This window comes from Schistocerca piceifrons, chromosome 6 (genome assembly GCF_021461385.2).
Source record: "Schistocerca piceifrons isolate TAMUIC-IGC-003096 chromosome 6, iqSchPice1.1, whole genome shotgun sequence".
In the NCBI taxonomy this organism is placed as follows: Eukaryota; Metazoa; Arthropoda; class Insecta; order Orthoptera; family Acrididae; genus Schistocerca; species Schistocerca piceifrons.
The window spans coordinates 437,562,206-437,585,294 of NC_060143.1; positions in this window are offsets into that span (position 1 = coordinate 437,562,206).

Sequence of the window (23,089 nt, forward strand, 5' to 3'; positions counted from 1 at the left end):
ATGAGGAATCCGGTAAAACATCAAAACTTCAACATCGCTGCGGCCGGAAAAGATCCTGCAAGAACGGGACCAACGACGACTGAAGATAATCGTTCAACGTCACAGAATTGCAACCCTTCCGAAAATTGCTACAGATTTCAATGATGGGCCATCAGAAAGTGTCAGTGTGCAAGCCATTCAAGAAAACATCATCGATATGGGCTTTCGGAGCCGAAAGCCTACTCGTGTATCCTTGGTGACTGTGCAACACAAAGCTTTACGCCTCCTCATGGCCCGTCAGTATCGACATTGGACTGTTGATGACTGGAAATATCTATACCTCTCCTGAGTGCAACACTCCGTGAAGAATAGGCTGCCATTCCCCAAGAAACCTACCAGCACCTGATTGAACGTATGCCTACAAGAGGGAAGCTGTCATCAAGGCTAAACGCCATACTGAGTTCCAGAATTACCGATGGAGGGTCGCACGAACTTGTTATTCGTTTTCAGCCATGTGTCCGGATACTTTTGCTCACGTAATGTATCTGGCGAAAAAAACGTTTCAATCGCACACACTCTTGATCGCGAGGTGCGCGCCTTCCGCCAGGTTGCACCACGCGCTGCCCGCCGCCGTGCTCGCGACCTCACCACAGCGCAGAGAAAAACCTGTGCCACGTATGTCGACTACACTGACAGTTAAGCACTAGTCTCTCAGTATTCGGACGATTGTCGTACGAAACGCTCAGAAGCCGGGCAGATTGTTACTGTGCCCGTCGAGCAGTCACCAGTCAATTTACATGAGGGGGGATAATCGTCCAGCGCAAACACTCGCCATATTGAATCGTCTCACGAAACACACACGTCCGCTTCTGTCGCCGCTCTACCAGCATACTGGCTAGTTCAGTAATGAGCTATCTAGAGGGTGCCCTGAGCGCCGGCCCCGGGACTTGCCCCCACAGCAGCAGGCAAGAACCGACTAAACAGTAGCAGGCATCTTTTCCTTGTACGCTCCGGTAGCACGAGGCTGTCGGCCGCAGGCATTGTGTGACAAGCGGGCACGGCTTGGATGTGTAGTTCTAAATGTAATTCCATCCCAACAGAGACTCCCCTGTTTAAAAGTCCTCTTTACCTCTGGTACCGCACGCCGCGGAATTTGAATCTGCGCCAGATGGCATGGAGTTCAGAGACCCCTAGAGGTCTCTGCACCATCGCGCCATAAGCTATAGCGGCGCGCTCCTCCTGGCCTACGTTTAGTGTGAGGGCGCCACAGTGGTACACGAGGTCCCAGTGGCCAATAGCGGCGTCCCCGATCCTGTATTTAAGCGCCTGCCTCTCGCTCAGCCAGCCCCTCCCCCCCCCCCCCCCTTTGAGTCCTCTCCCTCCTTTGGTTCCCCCCCTTTCGTTTTTCCTCTCCTCCCTCCTTGTCCCCCCCCCCCCCCCATCTGCCCAGGTCCCACCTCCCATCTTCCCTCGGCTATGGTGTGTTATCTTTGTGCCAACATTTTAGTACAGTATTTATAGTGAGTGTTCAGTGTTGTGTGTCTTCTCTGACGTGTTGCATACGGCCATCATGCTGTCGATGGGTGTGATTTTTATATCTCTTGCGAACAGAAACCAGACTGTCGCAATGTTTTTTAATTGTCTGTCTGCTATGTTCCCTGTCTGCTTCCTGTATATTTCATTAGATTTGCCAACCCTTTGCTTTTTGTTTTAACTTTCCACAATTTTCCGCCATTTTACAATTTCAGTCACCATTTTATTGCCTGCTTTTATTGATTCTTATCTTCTTTCTTACGTTTTAAAAAAAGTCTGTAGGCTGCAGAGCAATGTAATAAGCTGCTGCCAGCCCGCCCCCTTCAGGGGGAATCGAAATACGACAAACGAAAAAAAAAGCTCTGTCAGCCACCCCTTATGGTCGTCCCATCCAACTCACCCCCACCCTGAGATACCTTGGCCTCACCCTCGACCGTCACCACACTTGGACCCCTCACCTCCAGACGATCCAGTAGAAAGCCCATTCCTGCCTCCGCCTCCTGAAACTCCTGTCTGGCCGGACATGGGGATTGCATCCTTCCACCATCCTCCACACCTACAAATCCCTCATCCGTCCTATCCTCTGTTATGCCAGTGTTGCCTGGATTTCCGCACCCATCCGCTATTACAAGGCCCTCCAAATCCTCGAACGCCCTCACCTCCAGACCATCCAGCAGAAAGCCCATTCCTGCCTCCGTCTCCTGAAACTCCTGTCTGACCGGACATGGGGATTGCATCCTTCCACCATCTTCCACACCTCCAAATCCCTCATCCGTCCTATCCTCTGTTACGCCAGCATTGCCTGGATCTCCGCACCCACCCGCTTTTACAAGGCCCTCCAAATCCTCGAAAGCCATTTGCTTCGCCTTGCCTTCCATATCTGCCTTCCTTCCCCCACACAGCTCGTGTATGAACTCAGCCCCTTCCTGCACCTCCTCCTGTTCCTCCAACATCTCCACATCCTTTACATTGTCCGCAGGTTGGATCCCCCCCACCCTCTAGTTTGCTCCTTCCTCTCCACCCCCAGCACCTCCCCCTCCTGGATGATGAACTTCGCCATGACATATATCCTTCCTTCCAACTATAACCTGGCCTTGTTGCCCCCCTCCCCAGAGCCCCCTTTTTCCTCTCCCCTCCTACTACCAGAGTGGATTTTCCTCCCCCCCCCCCCCGAGACCCTGCACCCCATCCTTGCCTCTTTCCCTCCCACATCCCTTCCTATCTCGCCCTCTTCGGCGAGCCCCCGCCCGTCTCCCCCCTTTCTTCCCCTCCCTCCCTTCTTCTGGTCTCACTCATCTCCTTGCACCTGGCAGATCCTCCGTTTTGATCATCATCAGTGTACCATGTCAGTGTTGCGTTTAGTGCTGTTTCTCCTATGTGTCGAGAGGTGTGATTTTGTGTGCTGGCCTTGTACTTAGAGTTACTGTCGGTGTTTGTTATGTGCTCTGCCATCTGACGATACTTTTATGCTCCGATCATACTGTGCCTTGTGTTCTTTTAATCGTCCCAGTGTGTGGATTTTTGTGTGCGCTACTTTTTTACGGTTTTTATCTCCATTTTACAGTCGCCCCTTTTTGTCTATTGTCTTCCATGATGTTCCCCCTTTTTTATATCTATGTTCACCATATTTTCTCCTTTGTTTATTTTTAAATGTCTTCTATTGTTTGTTCCATGTCTCTTGGCTGAAGAGCAGCACATATGCTACTGCCAGCACGCCCCGATGGGGAATTGAAATATAATAAAGGAAAAAAAAAAACTCAGCCAGCCAGTCTAATCTTGTGTGTTTCTCTGGACATATCGCCTTCCCTTAGACAGAGTATTTACTTTCTTGTTTTGTGTAGGAGAGGACATGGTTTTCTTGTGATTCAGTTGTTTCGATCTTGTTATTCGTTAGGTCCTTCGTTGATCGTGTCTGTCGTCTGCCGTTGCGTTGTTGTTCGCGGGCCGCTCCATGGGTCACGCCGTGTTTTCCGTCACGTCAACCCCGGCCGCAGTTACAACATTACACAATCCGAAATGGGATGAAGTCCCTACTCCTTGAATTTCTTACACAAAATGTAGATTCCTTTCTTTTATACGAGTTATTTCCGTAGACAGAAGAAATCAGACCATACATGTGTTTTCACTTTACTAAAGTATCGTTAATTGTGAAAATCCCATACAGCAGTATGGCATAGGCTATATTTCCTCTTAGTATTTTCTCATATGATAAAAAAATTGTTCTTATCAGCTTAATGTCTGTTAGGTCTTGCATCACAGAACTAGAATATTAAACTCATTTTTGACTCATGACAGAGTGCTTAGTGCATGCTCTACTATCTATGTGTTTTTTTCTATATGGACTCGTATGTGCCTGTATAGATTTCACATGGGGAAACACATCGGTTCGTCTTCTTCCTGCTGCTACTGTAACTGAGATTTTGCAAGAAGGCAAGGTATGTCTGGCAACTCCGTGACCGACGAGTTACTTCCTGGTATGCACGGAACTATGCAAAAAGGCGTCTACTGTGGTTTGCGGTTCCAGTCTCCCTGACTGTGACGTTGTTATCCCTTCTGTGAAAGAGCTACAAGTAGTCAGATCAAACATCGATAAGGAAAATGCAAGAAAATACTTTCGGCTCATAGTGCAATGGTGAAAAAATTACAATGCTGCACAACAGGTAATGCCTCTTTCCGTTGCTGACAAGCAAATTTTGGGTTTTTAGGAATACGTAACTTTATGTATGAAATTCTGCATTTGCATACCTCTTGAGTATGACAGAGCATACCAATTAAAAATCGAAATCTAAGTGAGTAGTATTTTACTAATTCGGTTCGATAGAGGCACGCACGTGTACAGATACTCAGCTTTATTAAAACCGACTTTCGTCGTAAGGTTATCGTGGGTAGATTTATTTCATTTCTTATAATACAGTGCACAATTTTCGTAGGGTTTCTTTTAGTGTTGTTTAAACAATAGTAAACATGAGAGAGAACTTAATCATCAACGATATATGCGAATTCTCTGATGTTATCTGTAACAGTCTGACAATGCACATCCAGTTTAATGAGTACATGCATGTAGGAAACTTGTTCTGAGTTAAAGCTGTCAAACAAGGTTTGAAGAAGAATAAAATGCCACTATCACACGACAGCAAATGTAGAAAATACTTTCCTGACGTATTTTGGCACGATGCGCTCTCCCCATACATAATACAAAAGTTTCGAGATGCATCTTCTGCCTGGCCTTCTATTAGACCTGAAAAAACAAAATGTCGCAGTAGTTGGACCTTTTTCCACATGCGACTATTCTAGGTTGCGAAGTGAAGGGAATTATGTTCAAAGTTCCATTAGACTGATAACTTCAGCTGACAGCAGAATTGTGTTTTGAAAATTGTAGCAGTGAATGTAATTGAACTCGTGACGTTTTGTCTACGGTGCACCACACTTATCGTTACACTACTAGCTGAACCATAACTACAGCATCTCCAAAAGTCGAACACAACCCCTCCAGAACTTCCGCATTCCACAGTGCATAAGGCCGGATGTAGACTTCTGAGAGACAGACAGTTACAGCTTTTCTTTTGCACTGCACGACGTTTTCAACAAACAGATAGCGCAATAGAGCAGCTCAAGTGGAAAGGAACACTGCCTATTTAAATTTCTGCAGCCTACACTGTTGGCAGTTCTGTGTAGGTGGCAGTTGCGTGATTTCATTTCAGTGATTACAGAACAGAGTCGAATGTATGCACTGGGTAGCCGAGGCAGCTGGTTCATGGTGATTCGGTCAACCAAGTAAATGAATGTACTGAACATGCTGCAAACCACTACAGGGAGCCTGTGTGTCAGAATTTTTATCCAGAGTGGCGCAATGGCGTTACAATGGAAAAGTGTGACACAGCGAAGAGGATTTGGTGGTCTGTTGGATTGCTGATAGATTCATATACACGTGATCTGGGTTCGATTCCAACTTCTGCTGATGATTTTTGATAGGGAGAAACAGATTCTATTCTCTACTGGCTACGCCAAGTGAAGAACATATAATGGCATTGTGGTCTGAGATTCACATTAAACATGATATTCCTTCTCTACCAAGTAGACATTAGGTTGAACCACAATAAAGTCAGGAGTGGCGACATGTAGAAACTCCATCACCAGTAACCTTTGTTATACTAGTTATTTATTTCTAGTGACGAAACAAACGCTATGTAGGGTCACAGGACACTTATTCCATCTTTTATTTGAGCTTCTGTATGTCGATAAAACTGGTTCTGAACTGGGAATGCAACTCAGACCGCCCTTAACGTGGAATTTGATCCCTTCGTGACAATACAGCTCGACTACAATTTGTTGTTTGTTCAAAACTGCAGATTCCTCAACATCTCCACATGTTGCGCGTGAATGGGTTCGAATCCTGGCCCGGCACTGAAGTTTTCATTATGTGTTATCAAGCTCTAGCATGAGAACACCTATGTGCTGGTGGGTAATAATTTTGGTTTTTAATGTATTTTCATTCGTTGTCAACACTAACGATATCTGACGTTTTTGACTCCCCGTGAGACACATAATTAATTGCGAGATCACCGTAAGTTCAAGGATGTTATTCCGAGCTGCTGGTGGAGAAAGATTCGGTAGCTGACGTCTCTTTGTGTGTAGTCAACAACGAAATGTGTGGGGTTCGATTACCAGTCAGCACTGAACCCTTCGTCATATTATTTCTAGTTCAAACATGCTCACATGTCGCTGCTGGCGTAACAAACCCATATTTAACGTTCGTTTTCTCTAGTATAGAACAGCGATAGGTGCCGGGTTGGAGTTCTAGGAAGGAAAAAATTAATGTTTCCTCTCGTCATTTCAGTTAAAACATGTTGCTACTGCCGAGAAAATCCGATATGTCACAGTTGACTGTGCTTCGATAACAATCTGATTAGGTTCTGGGTTCGAATCCCTGTCCAACACAAAACTTTACCTCACGGCATTTCGAGTAAGCTACTTGTGAAGAAGCAATATTTTACATCTCTAGTAGTTTTTTAACAGGGACAATAGGTGCTGGGTAGGAATTCGCGCCCGTTAAAAATGTTTACGTTATGTAATTTAAAGTTGATATTTCCTAACTGATACTGTCTAAAATCGAGGTATATCACTCTCTGTATGCCTAGTCAGGAATGACTGTTAGTTTCCGTCAGTCACGAAATCTTTGCTTAGTCTGCATGACCTGGGTTTGAATCCATATGCAGAACGAGACGGTTCGTCGTGTCATTTGAAATTCATACATATTCTCAACTAGAAGCTCGTGAATAACTTAAATTTTTAATGCCATTTTGTGTTAAATAATAAGTACGGTATGTTACTTTGAAGAGGAAATCATGAATACGACGAACTTACTACGTGCATTACCTATCTGACGTAAAAATGATAGTGGTAACATTTCAGATATGTCATTTACTGTAATAAATGTGAGCTTACAAGCCTTAAGGACAGTCTTATCTGTGATAAGGTGTTCCCTGCAGTTTGTAGTACCGTGGTATTACTCTTCATCCTGAGTTATTGCGACACAGAGCAGTGTTTTCTAGTGGTGATTTGTTGGAATCATTTTCAATAGTCAAACGACTGTACCAAGGAGCGATTAGAGGACCTGCTAGACAGCTGCGTTATGCGGGTTATATGCGAATCAGGCGAAATGCAATTCAGGTCGTTAAGATACTTTTGAGCACGACTGTACGTTGGCGACGGCAGAATCCTTCAGCAGTCAGTTTCAAATGTCAGTTCTCAACAGTGTTCCTTGAAAAAAACATCACCTTCCTTTTTGAGTTTCCTAGCGACTTCAATACGACTGCAAGAAAAAAATATTCAACATGCAGAGGAGCTCTCATTATCAACTTAATTAATTAGTCAATCAAACTGATATCAATGCTGGGCGGGTGGAAGCGAGAGTGAGAGTACTGCGAATATAACTCGTTGCGGCGAGATCTTTTAACGAAATTTCAACCCCCCCCCCCCCCCCCCATTTACACGAGGAGAGGTGGTCATCGTAATAAAATCAGGTAAGAGTATATTAGTAAATTTATAAAGTGTTAAGCTGATAGTACTGCATGCTCTTAGCACTCAGTCGTGAGCCTTATGATGCAGGATGTAACAGATATTAAGCTGATAAGAACAGACTTTTTTTACCGCATGAGAAAATACTTAGGGGTAATATAACTTATGCCATATTGCTGCACTGTATTTTCGCAGCAAGTAACGATACTTTAGCGATGGGAAAACGCGCGTATGGTCCAATTTCTTCTGTCTTCAAAAATAACTCGTATAAAAGGAAGGAGTCTACATTTTGCATGAAAAATTCTAGATGTATGGACTACAACATCCCCATTTCAGATTGGATAAAGTGGACTTTTAAACTGAGGAGGCTGTGACAGGGTGGAATTTCATTTAGAGCTACAGCCTACATCCAAGCCGCGCCTGCTTGTCTCGCAGTGTCTGCGGCGTAGAGGGCGTGATGCGGCGCGGCGTATGGCGCGCGTTTCGCAATCATGCGTGTATGCGATTTTAGCCAGATATGTTTAACTGAAACGTTCTGATGAAAGAGGGTGCTTCTGTTCACAAACATCGGTGCGTACAAGACCTCGGATATATTTAGCGCTACGATCTATTTGTGGTGGAAATTAAATTACTTTATCTGCATAACGTTTGTGTGTGATTCTCTAACTTTGAAGCTACGTTATATCACAAAGAAGGATCATCGTGAGTGGTGGTGTTTTAGGCGATCAATTTAACTCATTTAGTAAATTGTTAAATAATTAATTTGGTAGGGTAGTGCAAATGGACTATTCCCGCCATTTTTTATATCCCAATTGCGTGAGCTCTTTCTTTGTATTCAGCTTTAGCCAATAGGAACACAGTATTCTGACTCTGAGGTCATCAGTCCCCTAGAACTTAGAACTACTTAAACCTAACTAACCTAAGGATATCACATACATCCATGTCCGAAGCAGGATTCGAACCTGCGACCGTAGCAGTCACGCGGTTCCAGACTGAAGCCCCTAGAACCGCTCGGCCACACTAGCCGGCTGAGGAAGTAGGCACTTGAGAGTGAGTGTGCTGGTTTGGTGGGAAATCCCAAGGTATCAAATATCAAAGGGAAGCCGCCATCCGATACTTTGTTCGGTGCAGCGAGGACAAAGGCGGCTGACATCCGGTCCATAGTCTGTTGTATTTGGCATTGTGATCCGTAATTAGGACACTGGGCGGTTTTTGACCTCTGTGGCAGAGTCTGGACAATAGACACACATGTGGACGACCCTCAGTGCTTACAGTTATTACAGCATGGGCGGTGGGGGCAGACGTGAACTGTACCAAAGTGGGTGAGCCCTGTCTCCAACAACCTGATGAAATAAAGAATATGCATCAACATATTATTCCCACTATCTGAGTTTCGTGTAGTGAGATCCTTCCCTCCAGCACAGACTGCATCTTTTTCCTGTCAATTTTAAGGTGGAGGATTGGAGGGGGTACTGGGGTAGGGGAGGGGAGCACTGGGGGTTTCCCAGAAGGGGAAGGTTTAATTAATTTTTCGATTTAATTAATTAGTCAGTTAATTTGATATCACAAGTGTGTTTGTATTAGTGATCTTTTGCCTGCCAATTCCCATGTGGAGGAGGAGAAGTAGAAGTGGGGGAGGGGAGGAGAGGGCTGGTGGTTTTCCCAAAGGGGGAGGGCTTAATTAATTTATCAATTTAATTAATTAGTCAATGAATTTGATATCACAAATGTGCTTGTATCGGTGAGGGGAAAGGTGAGAGTGGTTGGGGATTTCCCAGCTGTGTGGGGGAGGAAGATGGGGAGGGGGATGGTGTGGGGATTTCTCAGATGGATGGATTATTCTCAGGGGATCACAAATCAATTAGCATAAAAATAGGTTAAGGGGAGGGGTGGGGTGTTTCTCAGAAGGACATATTATCCCCCGTGGGTCATAAATCAATTAGCATAACAAAAGGTTAGTAGGAGGCTGAGGGGGAGGGATGGAGGTTACATGAAAAACACTTAGCAGAACAATAGGTTAAGGTCATAAATCAGCCTGCTGTCACAATGTAGTTACTTTCCAAAAAAAAAAAATGGCTCTGAGCACTATGGGACTTAACAGCTATGGTCATCAGTCCCCTAGAACTTAGAACTACTTAAACCTAACTAACCTAAGGACAGCACACAACACCCAGCCATCACGAGGCAGAGAAAATCCCTGACCCCGCCGGGAATCGAACCCGGGAACCCGGGTGTGGGAAGCGAGAACGCTACTGCACGACCACGAGATGCGGGCAGTTACTTTGCATATCAATCAGATATCGAAAGTGTACTAGAATCCCTTTGCCCTGCTACTGACGTCCTCTGCACGTACCTCAAATGGCAGTTCAAACACTCAAATAGTTCCAATGCCTAATCCCGACCGTTCGACTTTGACCAAGCCAACGTTGCCATCAGCATGAAGGAAATGGATTCCCTGTTTGGTCGCGGTTAAAACGCGCTCGCACGCTATGTAATTGACCATTTCAACGTACATGGCTTTACTGAAAAGTGAGAATCGAGACACGGATACTCAGAAGTCTCGTTGGCGGTGTCTTCGCTTACTCATAGAGCAATCGTTCCACATCTAAGGCTGTTGGTAGCGTGTATTCCGGAAAGAAGTTGAAACATAATGTCGACTTTCTGAGCTTATTTCTCATGATCGCAATGTGTGAAGCTCGCACACATGCTACGCTGCAATGTAAACGAACATGTGTTCACATCCTCCACAGGCAGAAGTACAGCACATTCTCTCTGGGCGGATACAGAAGCCAGACTACAATCTGTGGTGCAATGGAGATTTGATCCCGCGACATCTCTGTTTCCCATCACACGCTTTACAGCTTTTTTTCAGTTTATTTGTTAGCGTTACCGGCATTTGGTCTGGGCGGACGTTACATGACACCCGTTCAAGTTCATCACTGAAACTTACCTCAGGTTTGATTTTTTTTAAATGCAAAGGGCAGCCAGCCCTCTGACCATATATTCTAAGCTACCATGCCGGCTATACTAGTACACATTTTGACACCTGGTGTATTATTTGCAACTGTTGTTGGAAAGGAGGTGTCTCCCAGATGTGGGTGGCTGCCGGGAAATTCTGTGGACCAACAGTCCTGCAGTTGGATGTTGTTTTGCAGGACCATTTTTCGAAATGGATCCACAACATATGCAAATTCACAAGATTTTAAATTAGAGACCCACGCTCGTGCTGTAGAATTACTTGCTCTTAAATTTACGAGGGATCGTTAGTTGCAGTGATATAAATACGGGCTTGTTGCTACTGGGAAGCAATAAAATGTTCTGGAAGCAGACTGAACAACAAGGCAAGTGAACCAAATACTGGGACAGCCAAGCAGCCCAATGCGCTTCTTCTCAGAACAGACCACAAGGGATGGCAGTCACACAATGACCGAGGGTTGGCATAACTTTCTCTGACGCACTGTGTCGCTGCCACGCAAAATCCACAACAGTGACAGTCCCATGTAGCGATCACTTGCGAGAACATTTTATGAGTGAAGAGAAACCTTAACAGAAAGCGTTATTGTCTGCCGAACACAGACACGACTTTTGGCATGGACGCTCCGAGATACCTATTGGGCAGGTGAAAAAAAAAGAAGCCCCCAGTATTTGAAAGCTATGGGATGCTACTGAATGCGAGGCTCTTGCACAAGAAAACTTTGTTTCATAAAATAAGAATGACGGGCATTGGTTCATCTGGAACTTTTCCCAGAGTGACTGGAAGCACGGCAGTGCTCAAAGAAAGCTCTTTTATTGGCTGAAGAAAGAGCCAGACAGAGCGAGGGACGACTTTTTTTCTGAGGAAATCGTACGGAAGCGTTCACTGATTAACCAGGTTAAACATAGCTCAGGGACTTGTGCTCTCAGAGACACATTTTTAGAAGGGGGGGCTTGTAAGAAACAGAATCCAGCCAATCAGGTATAACTCGTAACGAAAAACCCGGTAAAGCGGGGCTTCCCTGACAGACACCTTCGCACTATAAATTCACAACCCATCTTACTCTTCTCTCCTGGTCGCCTTGCAGAGATGCCTCGCAGGACTTCTACTTATATCTCTATAACAGATCTTCACCTTATCACCCCAACTTAGAATGCAGGATACTGTCGCTGCTGCAGATTGAGGTCGCAGTACTTCTGCCACCAACAGCTACAATATGGTGAGACCAAGCCGACATCGTGAGATGTAAGTAATGTCAAATCAGTTTACAACTTTAACATCTTATAGATCCACTCTAACGACTTATCTTACAAATCATGAAACGTTTTTGCTTCCAAATCCAAAACAATTGAGAGGTCCTATCTTCCATCATTCTATGTGTTGCCTGCAGCATTTCTGCCCTTCACCAAGTCATTTCATGACCACCACATGGTACCTACATGATTTATTTTCAGTTCCCCCCCCCCCCCCCTACCCGACCACCATATCAGGTTAACAGATTTGCGTTCACACAGGTTGCCCTAAATAACTGTTTTATCGAGTGTTTCCACAGGAAGCCTTTATGAAATATTGTTGAGAATCAAGCATTTTTGTCATAACTGTGAATTGTCGAGATGATAAATAAACAAAATAATTAATATATCAAATTTCATTCACGTAAATTGCTAATAATAAAAGAAAACCACCTACAGTTGGATCATCAAGGACTCGGCCTGCAATTTAAAACAGTGGGTTGGAGACAGACCCTTGTGACCTGGATAATTAAAAATTTTTGGAAATTTGTGGTAAGTTCCTATGGGACCAAACTGCTGAGGTCATCGTTCCCTAGGCTTACACACTACTTAAACTAACTTACGCTGAGGACAACACACACATACCCATGCCTGAGGGAGGACTCGAACCACCGGCTCCGGAGACCGCACGGCTACCCCGCGCGGCTAGCTGATCCAACCTTTGTCACATAACTATGCTAAATGTCAATAATCAGGTGTCACACTACGTCCTGATGACAGGTGTCCTTAAAAACAGTATTATATCGAATTGTAGATGATTCAGCATCACTTCATTCTTGTATATTTACTGCTACCCCTAAGAACTGAAGTCTTAATAAAACGTATAAAAGTGGTTTTTACTTGACCTCTGCATCATGTAACCGCTTATACATAAATCTAACCAAAGCGAATACAGGAAGCCGTAAGACAACATGTTTTACAGTTTATTCACAACGTTATGGACGAATTCTTAGATGGTAGGTGAGGAGGGGATGGGGGTGGGGGTGGGGGGGAGGGGCGCTTGGTGCCGAAGAAGGAAACTCCTCTCACCAACTTCCAGCATGGCACGGCACGACAATCACTTCGTAGTGGCTTAGCTAACCACGGCTACTGTATCGTTAGATCGCTAATGTTAGCAGCGGCCAGACACAAAGCTGGCCAAAGTCGAGAGACTTCTGCCGAGCCAGAATTTTGGGGAGGTAAACAAGCTTTTCGCGATCTTGTTACAGATGCCATCGTAAATAGTTAGGGATTAAGAAAAAATCGTCTTCAGACGGCTACTACAAGCTTTTGTTGTTGAGACCGAGTGCTATTACGGTAAAGACACTGAACTAACAATCCTAGGTTCCCTAAATTATTGACTGTATATTTTGGGAGGGCCCTTGAAACGGACACGGTCTATTTCATTCTGCTTTCATGTTATTTCCGAGCAAGAGCTGTATCTGTAATGGCTTCGTCGTCGCGGTGCGGCTGGAGCTTACTGTTCCTAACTATCCTTCGTCTTGTCGTCTCTTACTGGCGCGGGGAGCACCTATAAACAATTTTTTGTGTTTTATATTATTGTTGTTCTAATTTATCATGCGAAGTCGTTGTTTACCTTCGCGCCACTTTGTACACATGACAAAGCATCAACAGAAAAGCGTGTAGCTACAATCTGTAGATGGAGTTTTTAAATCACTTAGGCCCCTAGTCTGCTGTGTCTGGTTGCTGTTTCGAGTTAATAGCTCTTACACTACTTTACGTCTTCATCTACGTCTACATCTACATTGGCTGACACAAATAGTGAAGTATCCTGAAGGGAAGGAGGAAATAAAACGAAACTTTAAAGACTGAGAGGATCTATCATATTATACCGGCGATAACAATATAAAATCAAATTTACAAAAACGCGGCTCTTTGGGCCTACTTATGAATTTGACGTTGCACTCCCTCTGGCCTGGAAGCATACACTGATTCGGAGGGCAATGGTGTCATTTAGCCGTTGTCTCTTTTTCTGAGGCAACCTGGCACCCAACTGTTGTAACTGATCCTTGACGTCGTGGGTACTTGCTCAGAGACGGAGTTGACGTTCGAACTGATCTCACAAGGTTCTATGAGGGGCAGAGCTGGCGATTTTTTATGGCTACTGGAGTACCTCAGCATTACGCAAACCGTTCATAGACATGCATGCCACATGCGGACCAGCATTGTCCTGTTGAAAACTAGCCCCATGGGACTGTCGCATCACAAGTTACAGGTGAGGACGCAGGATGTCCGTGACATAACCGTTTTGACAAAATGGTTCAAATGGCTCCAAGCACTATGAGACTTAACATCTGAGGTCATCAGTCCCCTATACTTAGAACTACTTATACCTAAGTATCCTAAGGACATCATACACATCCATGCCCAAGGCAGGATTCGAACTTGCTACCGTTGCAGCAGCGCGGTTCCGGGCTGAAGCGCCGAGAACCGCTCGGCCACAGTGACTGGCCCGTTCTGACATCAGAGTTCCCTCAATCACTATCATCCATGATCTGAAGTCATACCTAATACATCCTCACACCTTGACACAAGGTACAACACAGCTGCATCTCTACAAACCTTGAAACAATGGGACCTCTTCCCAGGTTTTCGCTATAGTCATCCGGGGTAACGGAGGGCGCCATTCATTGTTCAACACAATGCGACCCATTTTTCAGGAGTCCACGCTTCCCGGTCACGGCACTATTCCAAACAGCCGTTTGTATTGTGGCTTTAACAGCAACCTACGCATGTGATGGGAATTCCCTAGCCTGACGGCTGCAAGTCTCCGACCAATGGTGCAGGATGACACAGAATGTTTGCAGGGATTCCATTACTTGTTCTCGGATGGCGAGCACAGATGAGAAGACGTGACGATCTGCTGGGTGCACAATACGGCCATCCTCCCTTCTCGTGGTCAGACTTGCTCTACTGTAACCTTGACGACGAGTACGCCTGCCCTCACCTTCCCATGTAGTCCAAATTGGACTTCTGTCACATCCGAATGATCTCTAAATCAGGACTTTACACGACTGAACCACCAAACAAAGTCCCACGAATATGTCCCTTTCAACCTCTGGCAGGTGCTGAGAATGCTGACCCAGACGTATACGAGGTATCTCCGTGTCGTTCACAGTGATCACTCAACATCTGACGGCGTTTACGTCATTTATTCACCCTATAATGCATGGTAATAACACTAAACAAAAAGAACACTATTGGACCCTGTTGGCCGTTCTACTTGCAAAATGGTTCAAATGGCTCTGAGCCCTATGGGACTCGACATCTGAGGTCATCAGTCCCCTAGAACTACTTAAACCTAACTAACCTAAGGACATCACACTCATCCATGCCCGAGGCAGGATTCGAACCCGCGACCGTAGCGGTAGCGCGGTTCCAGACTGAAGCGCCTAGAACCGCTGGGCCACACAGAGAATTACAACTCTAATCGCTTATATATCCTCCGAAAAAGTATATATGTACTACGTTACATTGACACCAGACCATGTTTTCTGGTTGCTTCACTTTTTTCTCACGCAGTGTACGAAGGGTCAATCAATAAATAATGCAGCTCATTCTTTTCACGGCAATTTCGGTTGAAAAAATGCAGAATTTCTTGTGGGACATCGCAGAATGTTCCCGCTTCAGCCCCTACAGTTTCATGAAGTTCAGATCGTTAGTGGCGCTGTACGTAGCCTTCAAAGTGGCATCTGTAATGAAGGTGCGTTCCAAGCAGGGAGCTGTCATTGAGTTTCTTTTGGCGGGAAACCAGAGCTTAGCGGATACTCATAAGCGCTTGCAGACTGTTTACGAAGATATGGCAGTGAACAAAAGCACGGGGAGTCGTTGGGCGAGGCGTCTGTCACCATCTCAACAATGTCACGCATACCTGTCCGATATCCCGTGTTCCGGCCGACCGCACACAGCTGTGACTCATGCAGTGTTGGAACGTACGGACTCTCATTCGAGGTGATCGACAGATTACAGTCAAACACCTCGCTGCACAACTGGAAGCCTCTCTTGGTAGTTCTGACACTCTCGTCCAGCAGTTGCGGTTCTCAACGGTGCATGTCTTCTGGGTTCCTCGCAGCCTTACAGAAGACCATAAAGAGCAATGAACGACCACCTGTGCGGAACTGCTTGTGCGTTACGACGCTGATCGTCACAATTTTTGGTCAAACATCGCCACAGGCGATGAAACAAAATTTCATCACTTCGAACCGGGAACAAAGTGGCAAGCCAGGGAGTGGTGCCACACCACCTATCCTGCAAAGAAAAAGTTCAAAACCATACTCTCAGCCAGTAAAGTCATGGCGACGGTTTTCTGGGACTCTGAAAGTGTTATTCTGTTGGCTGTCCTCCCCCATGGTGCAACGATAAACTGTAAAGCGCTACCCCAGAAAACTGAAGAAACGACTTCAGCGTGTTCGTCGCCACAAAAATACAAACGAATTTCTCCTTCTCCATGACAACGCAAGGACTCACTCAAGTCTGAACACCCAAGAGGAGCTCACATATCTTCACTGGACTGTCCTTCCTCATCTACCCCACAGCCCTGATCTCGCACTTCCCGACTTTCATAGGGACCCAATGAAGGATGTACTGCGCAGGAAGCAGTAAATGGATGATGCGGCAAGGCGTTGGCTCCGACGTCGACGAGTAGAGTGATACCATGTGGCCATAAAGCCCCCCCCCCCGCCCCCCCCCGCCCCCCCCCCCCCCCCCCCCACCGGTAAGGTGGCGTAAGGCCGTCGCATTGGAAGGAGATTATGATGAAAAAGTAGGGCTTTGTGGCCAAAAGAATGAGGAATAATACAGGGTGGTCCATTGATCGTGACCAGGCCAAATATCTCACGAAATAAGCGTCAAACGAAAAAAGTACAAAGAACGAAACTTGCCTAGTTTGAAGCGGGAAACCAGATGGCACTATGCTTGGCCCGCTAGATGGCGCTGCCATAGGTCTACATCATCTACATCTACATTTATACTCCGCAAGCCACCCAACTGTGTGTGGCGGAGGGCACTTTACGTGCCACTGTCATTACCTCCCTTTCCTGTTCCAGTCGCGTATGGTTCGCGGGAAGAACGACTGTCTGAAAGCCTCCGTGCGCGCTCTTATCTCTCTAATTTTACATTCATGATCTCCTCGGGAGGTACAAGTAGGGGGAAGCAATATATTCGATACCTCATCCAGAAACGCACCCTCTCGAAACCTGGCGAGCAAGCTACACCGCGACGCAGAGCGCCTCTCTTGCAGAGTCTGCCACTTGAGTTTATTAAACATCTCCGTAACGCTATCACGGTTACCAAATAACCCTGTGACGAAATGCGCCGCTCTTCTCTGGATCTTCTCTATCAACTGCGGATATCAACTGCGTTTTTTAAAATGGGAACCCCCATCTTTTATTATATATTCGTGTAGTACGTAAAGAAATATGAATGTTTTCGTGTGAGCACTTTTTTCGCTTTGTGATAGATGGCGCTGTAATAGTCACAAACATATGGCTCGCAATTTTAGATGAACAGTTGGTAACAGGTAGGTTTTTTAAATTAAAATACAGAACGTAGGTACGTTTGAACATTTTATTTCGGTTGTTCCAATGTGATAAACGTACCTGGGTGAACTCATCATTTCTGAGAACGCATGCTGTTACAGCGTGATTACCTGTAAATACCACATTAATGCAATAAACGCTTAAAATGATGTCCGTCAACCTCAATGCATTTGGCAATACGTGTAACGACATTCCTCTCAACAGCGAGTAATTCGCCTTCCGTAATATTCGCACATGCATTGACAATGCGCTGACGCATGTTGTCAGGCGTTGTCGGTGGATCACGATAGTAAATATCCTTCAACTTTCCCCATAGAAAGAAATCCGCGGACGTCAGATCCGGTGAACGTGCGGGCCATGGTATGGTGCTTCGACGACCAATCCACTTGTCATGAAATATGCTATTCAACACCGCTTCAACCGCACGCGAGCTATGTGCCGGACATCCATAATGTTGGAAGTACATCGCCATTATGTCATACAGTGAAACATCTTGTAGTAACATCGGCAGAACATTACGTAGGAAATCAGCATACATTGCACCATTTAGATTGCCATCGATAAAATGGGGGCCAATTCTCCTTCCTCCCATAATGCCGCATCATATATTAACCCGCCAAGGTCGGTGATGTTCCACTCGTCGCAGCCATCGTGGATTTTCCGTTGCCCAAAAGTGCATATTATGCCGGTTTACGTTACCGCTGTTGGTGAATGACGCTTCGTCGCTAAATAGAACGCGTGCAAAAAATCTGTCATCGACCCGTAATTTCTCTTGTGCCCAGTGGTAGATCTGTACACGACTTTCAAAGTCGTCGCCATGCAATTCCTGGTGCATAGAAATATGGTACGGGTGCAATCGATGTTGATGTAGCGTTCTCAACACCGACTTGTTTGAGATTCCCGATTCTCGCGTAATCTGCCTGCTACTGAAGTGCGGTTTAGCCGCGACAGCAGGTAAAACACCTACTTGGGCATCATCATTTGTTGCAGGTCGTGGTTGACGTTTCACATGTGGCCGAACACTTCCTGTTTCCTTAAATAACGTAACTATCCGGCGAACGGTCCTGGATACCGAGCAGGATACATAGCACACGCCCGTTGGGCATTTTGATCACAATAGCCATACATTAACACGATATCGACCTTTTCCACAGTTGGTAAACGGTCCATTTTAACACGGGTAATGTATCACGAAGCAAACACCGTCCGCACTGGCGGAATATTACGTGATACCACGTACTTATACGTTTGTGACTACTACAGCGCCATCTATCACAAAGCGAAAAAAGTGGTCCAACTAAAACATTCATATTTCTTTACGTACTACACGAATATGTAACAAAAATGGGGGTTCTTATTTTAAAAAATGCAGTTGATATCCGTTTCACCTATGGCAGCGCCATCTAGCGGTCCAAGTATAGCGCCATCTGGTTTCCCCCTTCAAGCTAGACGAATTTCGTTCTTTGGAGTTTTTTTCGTTTGATGCTTATTTCGTGAGATATTTGGCCCGGTCACTATCAATGGACCACCCTGTATAGTGTATAGGAATCCTAAATAAATTCAGTCTGCCTCCAGAATGAAATGTGTTGCATTAGTTATTGAACGCCCCTCCTGTATTCCGCATGCTACCTCACAGTGTGTTGTGGAGGGATATTCCTGTACTTCTGTCACATTCCTTCTTTCCTCTCCCAATCACGAAAGGTGCACTGGAAGAATGATCGTTGGCAAGATTCTGTGTGACGTCGAATATATCTACGCTTACCCTCGCGATTTTTTCACGAAATCTATATAGGAAGAGAGAATATGTTGGCTGACTCTCCTAGGAAAATACACTCTCCGAATTGTAACAGGAAACCGCATCGTCATAAGCAGCATCTACGTTGTAGCGTCTGCCACAAGCGGTGGATCAGCACCTCCGTGATACTTTCGCGCATACTAAACGAATATGTGATGGAACCCACTGGTTTTCCTTAGATCGTCTCTATTTCCACTATCAGTCCTACCTCGTAAGCATTCTAGCCCAAAGAGCAAGTGCTCAGAGCCATTTCAACCATTTTTGATTTGACAGGTAGGGTATATGTAATTTACTCAGGTGAACGGCGATGCTGTCCTCGTCCGACAATTCGGATTAAGGTTTCAGTGGTTCCTATAAATTACAGAAGGCAAATGCTGGGATGGTTCTTTTGAAAATGACAATTAAAGCTTGTTTCCTGTCTCTGACGACCTTGTCGTCGGCTGAACGTTAAAATTTGTGTCCTTTTTTGTTCGTATGTAATTCAATGGGGAATCATTTTTAGTCTCCAATGGGCAATACAACATTTTTCCCGCCTGCAGAAAGAGACTACAATGAGTGGTTACTTGTTCATCGCAGGCCACATTTTAATTATTGTTGCTAAAGTTGTGACTCATCATGGGAATCTCAGACACTACATTTATATGATTCCAATGGAGACCGCTGAAGTCACAGTATGTGAGTAACCGCTACTTTTAAGACGATGGAACTGACGTTCTAAGTCGGCAACAAGTTCATTCATTGATGGGCTTAGAGTTGAGAGTTTGTATTTTGTTGTTTGTCTTAAAGGCACTAGCCAGCAAGCGTATTTGCGCCTGTACAGTAGTACTTAAGTTCAATAAAGAATTAACTGCATAAAAATAACTAAGAAAATTTTCAAGTTTGTAAAATATTAGCAAAATAACTTGAAGTGATATGTGGGCAAATGATGTACGCAAATATTTACGAAGAACTTGAAAAATGATTTTAATGCTTATCGGTTATAGCTGTCTAGAGGTGTATACCAAATGCTCATCCGCAACCACCCTACAAAGAAGTGGGAAAAGATTCAGCAGTTTAACAGGCAGTTCATACTTCTTACGTCATCAATTAATAATCAACACTCAAAACCATGGGCTGCCCTCTCTCCTTGTTTAGCCCCAGAGACGGCTCATTGCGCTAGTTAATATAAACTTATTATCATTTCGTTTAGGTTTCTGTAGCGTGAAATATAATTTCTTTCGTTTTGGAAGCGGCCGAGGGTTATTATTAAAAAGTAAATACTGGGCAAGCAGCCAAACAAAGCAAGATCGGATATTCGGGCCTCACTTATTAAACATTTGAACAGGTAGCAGCTAGTGACAGTCTGGCCTCGGTCATTATCTTAATTTCACGATTTCTCTTTTAAGTGATAAAATACATTATGCCTCATTGTTTCTACAAAAGCGTGCGACATCCGCGCCGAGTGACGAATAATGGTAAGTTGTAAGCGACAGATCAGAAATTGTCAGTGATTCCTGAAAACAATGTTACAGATTGCGAATAGCAGGTATGTTCTATGCTTACCTTGGTCTACTTTCCACGTACTGTTCTCCGTAATTCTAGATATAAATGTTGAATGAAACCGGGATTTTAAAATATTGTGTTTGATTCCTCATGTTTTCATGTTGTGGCTACTTGATGGACAATAGAATATTTAGATGCTTTGGGTTCAGTCGCAAATTATAGAAACAGCTTCAAAGTGAACATATAGAAACAACTTAAAAGTTAACATAAATCCATCTAATTTTAATTATCTGTGATTATACTGTTAATATTACATTAATTGTAATCAAAGAAATAATCAGAATTTTTGCGCTTTTGCGGAGAATAGTTCTTACAAATTTCATGACGTCCCGAACAAGTACATAGCAACAATAATACAAAATTTCTCTGCACGTCAAATAGTTCAGCCTTTCACAAGATTTCTTAATGTAATTCGGTGCCAATAGACCATATTATTAAGGACGTTGTTGCTTGTAGCCACAGTACACGTTCCAAAAGGAGCAAAAAAGTAAGTGGTTTAATTACAGTTGTGTTGGTAGATTTATTCTGCTCGAACGATTACAATTTCTGGGCCCCCTCCTCTGCGTACTTTTGAATGTAAAACGGATGTTCCCTCTCGACGCGGAGAAACACGGGAGTATGTAATTTAAAATGTGGCTAAATAAGTTCAGAACTGTAGTTGTCGAAAATGCGGTTATCATTTGTTTAAGGTATGCCACCGGACTGTGTTCAAATTCAAGTATTGTAGCGTATTAGTTTGTAGCTTGTCTGTTTAGTTCTTCCACTGCAATTAATGGTTACGTACAACATATCTCGTCATGATCACGTTTTGCCCTGAGTAAAGGACAGTTACAGTCGTTTATGAAATACAACATCATAATAGGGAAAAATCAGTCTTAAATATAGTCTTTGTGGAACAGAAGGGGGTCGTCAAAATTATGAGTCCAGCCTGTATGCCCTACCAGGCGTTTAATCAAACAGCTACGGATGCTCACATGTATGGCAGTACATTTTTTCGTTTATGCACTTTTTCAGCGATGATCATGCTAAAAGAATTAAACATGATCTACACAAAAACAAAAAAATTATCACTATGGTAAAGAAGGGCGTATATTATTCAAGCCTAGAGGTATAAACTTCCAATTCATGTCATATCGGTCACTGGGAATATGACTTTAAAAAACTGCTCTTTCCATTCTATTTTTTTTTTACTTTTTTTAACAATTTTTATGACAGTATTTTTTTTTTTGACAGTTTGCAATACTTTGCCAGCTGTGATGAACTTATGCATTGCTGTATGAATTTGCTATACGGCACTAATATCTCACTTTTAACATTGCAATCGTCTGACTTCTCGTCTGAGCAACTGAACATCACTTTTCATGTAATTGTTTGAATACCATTTATCTATTGTTGAAATGTGATTTATCTGACACTTTCTACATCCTAGCGATACGCTCTCATCAAGGATATTTGGTATTCACAAATAAATAAATAACTGTGTATTTAAACCTAACAAACAGCTATGAGGCGCTGTTCCTTGTAGATCAGCTATCTTCCCGTTTCATGGTTGATGGAACATGTCTGCCTACAAAAGCTTTTTCTTCACACACTGCTTCCAGACGATGTGTAGGAGAAGGCAGAATTTTATAACAGTGTTACTGAACGACTATTCTCTGGACATCGCTGGTAATGTTTCATTATGTGTGTGACAGCTCGTTCATGAAAGTTGCGACATTGATCATACGCGACAAGTTAAAACTGTGTGTCACACTGAGAGTAGCCACTGACCGTGACAGGTTACTTCGAATTTTATTCTTTGCAGGTGACACGTGTTATAGTGAAAGACATGGGGCCTAATATAAACTGTGTAGCTAATTCAGCAGTCGGTAACATCAGCAAGTGGCTTTCTGAGCCAGTGTTGCCAACTCTCCAAAACCAAATAAGCTAAATGTGACTACGAAAAAAAAGCCAGAAAAAAGTATTATTGCGCAGTTTTATTTTGGCAATAATTATACTGTGTAAGGTATCTAAGACGTATATCAAAATCCAGGAAGGTAGATATTGTTAGATAACTCCAGCTATATGAAGAACAATTTGATCATATTTTGTACACAGACAAGCCAAAACGTAATCAACGCTGTTACTATTTGGATGGAATTTGTTTTTACTTTGGAATCAAGTTCTCGAACAATAATTTACTCATATCAGGTACGTAATTCAGTTTAAAACGACTTCACGAAATAACTGCTCCACAGGATTTTGCATCATTTCTTAACGCGTGCACGATGGTTTTAACAGCCGGAGGGAAAAGCAAAAAAATAAAAATTTAGAGGCGAGCCTTGAGCATCTCATTAGAGAAATGATTTCTGGGTGCACCATTACTTCGAATGCAATATAACAAATTGAAAATTTTGTTTCTGTGACACGAGTACAAAAT